Source organism: Canis aureus, chromosome 1 (assembly GCF_053574225.1).
Source record: "Canis aureus isolate CA01 chromosome 1, VMU_Caureus_v.1.0, whole genome shotgun sequence".
NCBI classification, from domain to species: domain Eukaryota; kingdom Metazoa; phylum Chordata; class Mammalia; order Carnivora; family Canidae; genus Canis; species Canis aureus.
The window spans coordinates 102,784,553-102,794,696 of NC_135611.1; positions in this window are offsets into that span (position 1 = coordinate 102,784,553).

A 10,144-nucleotide genomic window follows, 5' to 3' on the forward strand; every position below is an offset into this window, starting at 1 on the left:
CAATAGATGAAGAGAAAGCATCTGACAAAATACAGCATCCATTCCTGATCAAAACTCTTCAGAGTGTAGGGATAGAGGGAACATTCCTCGACATCTTAAAAGCCATCTATGAAAAGCCCACAGCAAATATCATTCTCAATGGGGAAGCACTAGGAGCCTTTCCCCTAAGATCAGGAACAAGACAGGGATGTCCACTCTCACCACTGCTGTTCAACATAGTACTGGAAGTCCTAGCCTCAGCAATCAGACAACAAAAAGACATTAAAGGCATTCAAATTGGCAAAGAAGAAGTCAAACTCTCCCTCTTCGCCGATGACATGATACTCTACATAGAAAACCCAAAAGTCTCCACCCCAAGATTGCTAGAACTCATACAGCAATTCGGTAGCGTGGCAGGATAAAAAATCAATGCCCAGAAGTCAGTGGCATTTCTATACACTAACAATGAGACTGAAGAAAGAGAGATTAAGGAGTCAATCCCATTTACAATTGCACCCAAAAGCATAAGATACCTAGGAATAAACCTCACCAAAGATGTAAAGGATCTATACCCTAAAAACTATAGAACACTTCTGAAAGAAATTGAGGAAGACACAAAGAGATGGAAAAATATTCCATGCTCATGGATTGGCAGAATTAATATTGTGAAAATGTCAATGTTACCCAGGGCAATATACACGTTTAACGCAATCCCTATCAAAATACCACGGACTTTCTTCAGAGAGTTAGAACAAATTATTTTAAGATTTGTGTGGAATCAGAAAAGACCCCGAATAGCCAGGGGAATTTTAAAAAAGAAAACCATATCTGGGGGCATCACAATGCCAGATTTCAGGCTGTACTGCAAAGCTGTGGTCATCAAGACAGTGTGGTACTGGCACAAAAACAGACACATAGATCAGTGGAACAGAATAGAGAATCCAGAAGTGGACCCTGAACTTTATGGGCAACTAATATTCGATAAAGGAGGAAAGACTATCCATTGGAAGAAAGACAGTCTCTTCAATAAATGGTGCTGGGAAAATTGGACATCCACATGCAGAAGAATGAAACTAGACCACTCTCTTTCACCATACACAAAGATAAACTCAAAATGGATGAAAGATCTAAATGTGAGACAAGATTCCATCAAAATCCTAGAGAAGAACACAGGCAACACCCTTTTTGAACTCGGCCACAGTAACTTCTTGCAAGATACATCCACGAAGGCAAAAGAAACAAAAGCAAAAATGAACTATTGGGACTTCATCAAGATAAGAAGCTTTTGCACAGCAAAGGATACAGTCAACAAAACTCAAAGACAACCTACAGAATGGGAGAATATATTTGCAAATGACATATCAGATAAAGGGCTAGTTTCCAAGATCTATAAAGAACTTATTAAACTCAACACCAAAGAAACAAACAATCCAATCATGAAATGGGCAAAAGACATGAAGAGAAATCTCACAGAGGAAGACATAGACATGGCCAACATGCATATGAGAAAATGCTCTGCATCACTTGCCATCAGGGAAATACAAATGAAAACTACAATGAGATACCACCTCACACCAGTGAGAATGGGGAAAATTAACAAGGCAGGAAACAACAAATGTTGGAGAGGATGCGGAGAAAAGGGAACCCTCTTACACTGTTGGTGGGACTGTGAACTGGTACAGCCACTCTGGAAAACTGTGTGGAGGTTCCTCAAACAGTTAAAAATAGACCTGCCCTACGACCCAGCAATTGCACTGTTGGGGATTTACCCCAAAGATACAAATGCAATGAAACGCCGGGACACCTGCACCCCGATGTTTCTAGCAGCAATGGCCATGATAGCCAAACTGTGGAAGGAGCCTCGGTGTCCAACGAAAGATGAATGGATAAAGAAGATGTGGTTTATGTATACAATGGAATATTACTCAGCCATTAGAAATGACAAATACCCACCATTTGCTTCAACGTGGATGGAACTGGAGGGTATTATGCTGAGTGAAGTAAGTCAGTCGGAGAAGGACAAACATTATATGTTCTCATTCATTTGGGGAATATAAATAATAGTGAAAGGGAAAATAAGGGAAGGGAGAAGAAATGTGTGGGAAATATCAGAAAGGGAGACAGAACGTAAAGACTGCTAACTCTGGGAAACGAACTAGGAGTGGTAGAAGGGGAGGAGGGCGGGGGGTGGGAGTGAATGGGTGACGGGCACTGGGTGTTATTCTGTATGTTAGTAAATTGAACACCAATAAAAAAAAATAAAAAATAAATAAAGGAGCAAAATCACAGAAAAAAAAATAAAATAAAAAATAAATAAAAAATAAAAAAAAAAAACTTCTGCACAGCAAAAGAAACAGTCAACAAAACTAAAAGACAACCTACAGAATGGAAGAAGATATTTGCAAATGACATATCAGATAAAAGGCTAGTATCCAAAATCTATAAAGAACTTCTTGGGATCCCTGGGTGGCGCAGAGGGTTAGCGCCTGTCTTTGGCCCAGGGCGCGATCCTGGAGACCCGGGATCGAATCCCACATCGGGCTCCCGGTGCATGGAGCCTGCTTCTCCCTCTGCCTGTGTCTCTGCCTCTCTCTCTCTCTCTCTGTGTGTGTGACAATCATAAATAAATAAAAAAAAATTAAAAAAAAAAAGAACTTCAACAGCAAAGAAACAAACAATCCAGTCATGAAATGGGCGAAAGACATGAACAGAAATTTCACAGAGGAAGACAGAGACATGGCCAACAAGCACATGAGAATATGCTCCACATCACTTGCCACCAAGTAAATACAAATCAAAACTACAATGAGATACCACTTAACACTGTGAGAATGGCTAAAATTAACAAGACAGGAAACAACAAATGTTGGAGAGGATGCGAAGAAAGGGGAACTTTCTTGTACTACTGGTGGGAATGCAAACTGGTACAGCCACTCTGGAAAACTGTGTGGAGGTTCCTCAAGAAGTTAAAAATAGAGCTAGAGCTACCCTATGACCCAGCAATTGCACTACTGGGGATTTACCCCAAAGATACAGATGCAGTGAAAATCTGAGACACCTGCACCCTAATGTTTATAGCAGCAATGTCCACAATAGCCAAACTATGGAAGGAACCTCGGTATCCATCAAAAGATGAATGGATAAAGAAGATGTGGTCTATATATACAATGGAATATTACTCAGGCATTAGAAATGACAAATACCCACCATTTGCTTCGACATGGATGGAACTGGAGGGTATTATGCTGAGTGAAGTAAGTCAATTGGAGAAGGACAATCATCATATGGTTTCACTCATATGGGAATATAAAAAGTAGTGAAAGGGATTATAGGGGAAAGGAGAAAAAATGAGTGGGAAAAATCAGAGAGGGTGACAAAACATGAAAGACTTCGAACTCTGGGAAAAGAAGGGGTAGTGGAAGGGGATGTGGGTAGGGGAATGGGGAGACTGGGTGATGGGCACTGAGGGGGGCACCTGATGGGATGATCACTGGGTGTTATATGTTGGAAAATCAAACTCCAATAAAAAATATACAAAAAAATAAAATAATTAAAATTAAAAATAAAATAATTAAAATTAAAAAGAAAAAAAGAAACCCAGCAGGGCTTAACCCTGGGAGCTTTAAAAAATTAGCAGGCTAACTTTTACTCAACACAGTACTTGACATCCTAGCCACAGCAATCAGACAAAAGAAAGAGAAAGAAGAGGCATCCATATTGGCAAAGAAGTTAAACTATTACTATCTGTAGATGACAGGATACTACATATAGAAAATCCTAAAGACTCCTCCCACAAAAAAACTGCTAAAAGTAATATATGAATTGAGTAAAGTTGCAGGATACAAAATTAATACCTAGAAATCAGCATTTCTACACACTAATAGCAAAGTAGCAAAAAGTGAAATTAAGAAAATAACCCCATTTACAATAGCATCGAAAAGAATTCACTTCCTTAGAAAGAATGAGAGACATGTTTCCTCTTCATCCTACAACCTACATTTGCCCTCCTTCTCCTAGGAGCCCCTCCTCCCATCACCTCACATGTCTCACATCTCAAGCTCCAGCTTCCTTCTCACAGTGAAGCTTAGCCCCTTGTTTGTTTTTTTATGCCTGTACCCTCTCTCTTACCCTGACACAGAGCTAGGTGAGGAGCTGTCTCCTGATTCACTAATGGATACTCGAGCCATGGTATCTGGACACAGGGAGTAAGCAGCACCCCCTCCTATTCCATATCCCCTCCAACAACAGTAGGAGGAAATACAGAAAGTGTATGCTGGTCTCTCCTTTCAATTATTATTACCTGAAAATTCCCTGGCACTCCGGGGTGCTGGGTTTTACGGGAGCCTTGGTGAATCCCACAGAACCTTCTTTATTGGCAAAAGACCTGACTTGAATCTCATGCCCAGTAAGGCCTCCTATGACCCCTCTAGAAATCCTGCTCTTTGCTCCCTAAATCACACTTCCACCCAGTGGTGGCACAGATGCAGAGTGAGGCAGGGTTGGCATGGGTCTCACCCAATCCACATGGGTGCACAACCACATCCCCAAGTTCCTGTCTTGTTGGAGACACCTGCTCTCCTGGGTTTTACCCTGAACAGAAGGAAGCACTCACCTGGCTGGCCTTTGCTCCAGAGCTCTGTACAGGGATGTGTCAGTCAGGATAAGCAAGAGTTACAGGGACAGGGTTCCTGGACCTGATCTCCCCACAAAGACGCCCTTACCATGTCAGCTGTAGTCTTGGTAACCCTCTGCATGGAAAGCCTGGAACATCTCCAGAGAGGAGCTAATTTTATCCCCAGTGCAAATCACCATCATTCTCTTCATATGATTAAGGGCAATTGTTGGCAATGAAAAAGATTGGGTGGGGGTAGCCAAACAGGTGGCAGAAAAGTTTTCTACCTTCTCTGTGGAAAACCATAGTTCAGAATCAAAGTTGTAATCAGGCGTTAAAGGGACACCCAAAGACACATGAAGGACTCATTGGGGAACACTATCAAGATGTGACCACTCCCCCTTCTTATGCTATCTCTCTACCTCTCTTTCAAATAAATAAAATCTTTAAAGGAAAAGGGGGGTGCCTGGGTGGCTCAGGTCATGATCCTGAGGTCCTGGGATCAAACCCCTCATTGCGCTCCCTGCTCAGTGGGGAGTCTACCTCAACTTGTTCTTCTGCCTCTCCACCCCAGTTGTACTCTCTCTCTCTCTCTCTCTCTCTCTCTCAAATATTAAATAAAATCTTTTTATTTTTTTTATTTTTTATGATAGTCACACAGAGAGAGAGAGAGGCAGAGACATAGGCAGAGGGAGAACCAGGCTCCATGCACTGGGAGCCCGACGTGGGATTCGATCCCAGGTCTCCAGGATCGCGCCCTGGGCCAAAGGCAGGCGCCAAACCGCTGCGCCACCCAGGGATCCCTAAAATCTTTTTAAAAATAAAACACAAATTTTAGGAGCCCCCACTGGCTGGCTGAGTCAGAGTGTGCAACTCTTGATCTTGTGAGTTGGGGTTGTGAGTTCAAGCCCCACACTGAGTGTAGAAATTAAAAGTTTTTTAAAAATTAAAACACTTTTTAAAAATATAAATTTGGGCAGCCCGGGTGGCTCAGTGGTTTAGTGCCGCCTTCAGCCGAGGGTGTGATCCTGGAGACCTGGGATCGGGTCCCGCGTCAGGCTCCCTGCATGGAGCCTGTTTCTCCCTCTGCCTGTGTCTCTGAGCCTCTCTCTCTCTCTCCCTCCTCTCTCTCTCTCATAAATAAAATATTATATATATATATATATATAAATTTTAATGGATGTTTTCTAGCACACAAAACTGTAGACCATAGTATCACAACCTCACACACACACACACACACACACACACCCCTCAGGAATACCTTGTCTGTTTTCAACCATCATTTACATTGAGCAGATCTACTTTCATCTATATTTCCTTCATATTTCCATCCCCTGGAGAATGATAATTATACCCTGGCTAGGAAAACTTGAGTGTTCCTATTAAAAGATATAGCTATGATGCATTCTTGGGGTGAAAACCTTTATCAGTTAATGTGTTCAAAGGGTAATGAACAACTGGGGAGAGTTCATGACAGGACTGTCACAATATTGCTTCTATGTTACCTTTAGGAATGTCCCACTGACCACTTCAAACCTCCCCACTTCAAACCTCCTCACTCCAGTCGTACAGGTAAACTAATTAAGCATCATTAACTACAAGCATTATAAAGAAGATAATGATTGTTTAAGCGCTAATAAAGCAGAAATGTTTTTTAAAATGGCACCATGGTTGATGTGGTTGGAGCTCTGCTCTGACTCATAAAATGTTGAATGACGTAACAGATTGTGTGCTTTACTGTTAGGAGTATAAGATCTCATAGCCCAGAGGTAAATTTGTATGCTTTAATAAAAAAGATAAACAAATGGGTAGTTTGTTATAGTCACTATAACGAGAACAATTTCCCCAATAATTGTGGACCTGTGCTTATCTGGGTCAATAGCAATGATTTAGGTTCTGCAGATGTTGTTTTGCCTGTGGTAGCATTTGATGTGGTCAGACCCTCCACCTCCCTTTGTTCCTTTCAATTCCTTTCAACAGAGCTACACTCATCCCATTTTCCTTCTACAGAGCTGATTACTTATGGAGATAGGATTTGGTGTCAGTTGCAGATATTTATGAGACAAGTCATTTACTTGTGCCACAGATTCAGTGATCTCCATGTATGTTTCTCTAGAGGACTCAGAGGTGTTTGAATTGGTAGGCTCTCTCAAGTGCCAAAACTAGATTCTGGAGCTAAAGCCTCTGGTTCCAGTAAAATTATATGTGGAACCAAGAGAGACCCTGCCTGTCATGGCTACATGAAAATGCTGAGCCCTGTCAATGGATGGTTCAAAGCAGCACATTCTGTAAATTGTAAAGTGTGGGATACAGGAGTGGGTGGAAGTCAGGGCAGAAACTGTCATGGCCTCTGGCTGGCCAGATGTGAGGACTGAAATGAAGTCCCACCAAAAACAACATTAGGGTTGACATAAAATGGATCCTTCTGGATTTAACCACATGAAAATGCCAGATAATTAACACTATCAAATAATTTTTTTCTATGGTGGTTGCCAATTGATGATATTCTAATTCTATCATTCCTTCTACATTTACTAGTGGCTACCAGACCCATCTATCTTTGAATACTGGTTCTGCCACTCCAGCAGTGCAATCTTGGGCAAATGAAAGGAAAGAAGCCATGAGTCAGCCTAGAATTTTGTATCCAGTGAGAAAGACTTTCAGCAGTTAGAGTGACACCTCCTTCTGTCCTTCTCTTTTTCCGCTGTCCAACCCACTCAGGCACCATGCTGTTGGCAGAACCACAGAGGCACACTGGTGGTGGCATGGAAGCCCTCTAGAATGCAGGGCAGTGAGGACAGAAGCAGGCAAAACATCTGTGGCATTATGTATTTTAGTCACCACACACCCAAAGATGCAGGTGGTGAGGAAGTAGGGGAGCCATGGGAAGGAACAGTAGCAACTAACCCGCGTTGCATGAGGGTACCAGAGGGATGAGGGAAACCAGGCAGAGAACTCAGTGTGGTTATGAGTGGGATCCTCAAGCATGTATGTAAATGTTGAGCAAATAATAAACATATTGAGGTGAATGTAGCACAGGTTCTCACTGTTGGAGGAAATATTTATGAGCAGAGAACAGGGAGAAGCTAGAATGCATCCTAGGAGCTGGTTCTGAATGGGAGGAATGCAAATGTGAATAACTCATAGGTGAATAATTCATTGTTCATTACACACGTGTGCACATGTATGAAATCTAATTATGAGCTTTTTTTTGAGAAGTCTCAGAAGAAATGGCACACTGGTAGCAATGCGCAAAGCTAAAAGCAGGTCTTGGCGTCCAGCAACCAACCTCCATTTGAAGGGATCAGTATTCTCTGAAGTGGTGGATACCAGGGCTACATTTGAAACAGCATAAGATGAGCCTAAAATGATTTTTTTTAAGATTTTGTTTATTTATTCATGAGAGAGAGAGAGAGAATGGCAGGCAGAGACACAAGCAGAGGGAGAAGCAGGCTCCATGCAGCCCACCGTGGGACTCGATCCCGGGTCTCCAGGATCACGCCCTGGGCTGACGGCGGCGCTAAACTGCTGAGCCACCCGGGCTGCCCCAATGATACTTTTGTTAAATCATGCAGCTATACAGGTCTTCCACTGGCCAATCTGGGATGACATTAACATGATAATATAATAATTGCATCACAATGCAACCCATTGAATCATACAGGAATTTAGGTATCCTTTGGACATGAATGAATGAATGAATGATTAAATAAATGATTAGATAAATACATGGGATGAAGGGAAGCCTCTTCCTTCAGTAGATTCCTACCAGCTAATGTTGAGGGCTAATATTAGAGAACCATCGTATTGTTGATTGTTCCAATGGCAGCTGTCATAGCTAAGGTGGGTGAGTGTAAGGTTACCAGGAACAGCACAGTGGGACAATCTCAGGACATCTCCCCATAATGTGCTAAATCAGTTACAAAGACCAAATGGTAAACATAAGTTGGAGAGACTTGGCCAACCTGACCAGGTGATCAAGGTCAGCAATGTTGGGATGGGTGAACACCATGTGTGCCCTGGTGTGAAACACCAGGAAGAGCATAGCAACATTTCCCAGGTCTTCCTGCCAAGGAAGTGTGAGCTAAGTCTGGTCTTGAGGAAGCCCAGAGAAACCCAGGGGAGGGTCAACAGAACAAAGTAGGGTGAGAATATGAAAGAAAAGGAAAGTCATCATAACAGTTTGAGACGAGAGAAGGAAGAGACGTGGCAACAAAGCACAGCATACATTCTTGGTGGGGAATCCCAACCAGGAAGGAAGAGGAGATGTTTTGGACCCATTGAAAAATTTGAGCATGACCTATGGATAGAGCAGTGGTGATGTGTCTATAATGATCTTCTAAATCAAAGGACACTGTGTTGTTATGTAAGAGTGTCTTTGTTGTAGGGAAAACCACACTAGCGAGTTTAGGATGGTGTGCACCTTGTATACATATTGCTTTCAAGTGGTTCAGGAAAAAAAGGTGATAACAGATAAAATTACAAAAATTAGTTGATAAATGTAGTAAAGTGCTAACTGTTGGGGTATCTGGGTAAGGAAGAAAATCATGTATATTTGAAATAATTTCAGATTAATAATTTTAAAAATAAAATAATTCAAAGGCATTGAATTTTCTCAGTTCTTAAAATGAGGTTGGATATTGCTAAATATATTTTATTATTGATCATATTACCTTTTTTCAAGTAGAGTTTTATACAATTGAATGGGGAAAACTGAAAAAATATATGTAGATAAATACTGAAACAACTCATATAGAACAAACCTGTACTTCAAAAAAGCTGAAGGAGGTGCTTCATACTAAAGGAAAATTATACCAGAGGAAAACACACACAAAAGAATTATTATCAGAATTGGCAATCATGTGGATACACGTGTAACCTATACTTTCCTATCATTTCTTATTTTCTCTAAGAGACAACTGTCTCATGACAGCAAAAATAATAGGATTAATTGTGAATAATAACATATATAGAATAAAAATATATAAAAACAATTTCATAGGGGGATCCCTGGGTGGCTCAGTGGTTTGGCGCCTGCCTTTGGCCCAGGGCGCGATCCTGGAGTCCCAGGATTAAGTCCTGCATCGGACTCCCGCCATGGAGCCTGCTTCTCCCTCCTGTGTCTCTGCCTCTGTGTGTGTGTGTGTGTGTGTGTGTGTGTGTCTCTGCCTCTCTCTGTGTGTGTGGGTGTCTATAATAAATAAATAAATAAATAAATAATCTTTTTTTTTCAAAATATAAATAATCTTTTTTAAAAAAACAATATCATAAAACATTATAAGATATATGGCATTACACTATTATAAGATTCTTATGTAATCTGTGAATGGTCAACAGTAATTGTAATTAGAATGTAATACCTTGGAAATCCACTTTAAAGCAGCTGCAACAATGAAACGCCGGGACACCTGCACCCCGATGTTTCTAGCAGCAATGTCCACAATAGCCAAACTGTGGGAGGAGCCTCAGTGTCCATCAAAAGATGAATGGATAAAGAAGATGTGGTTTATGTATACAATGGAATATTACTCAGCCATTAGAAATGACAAA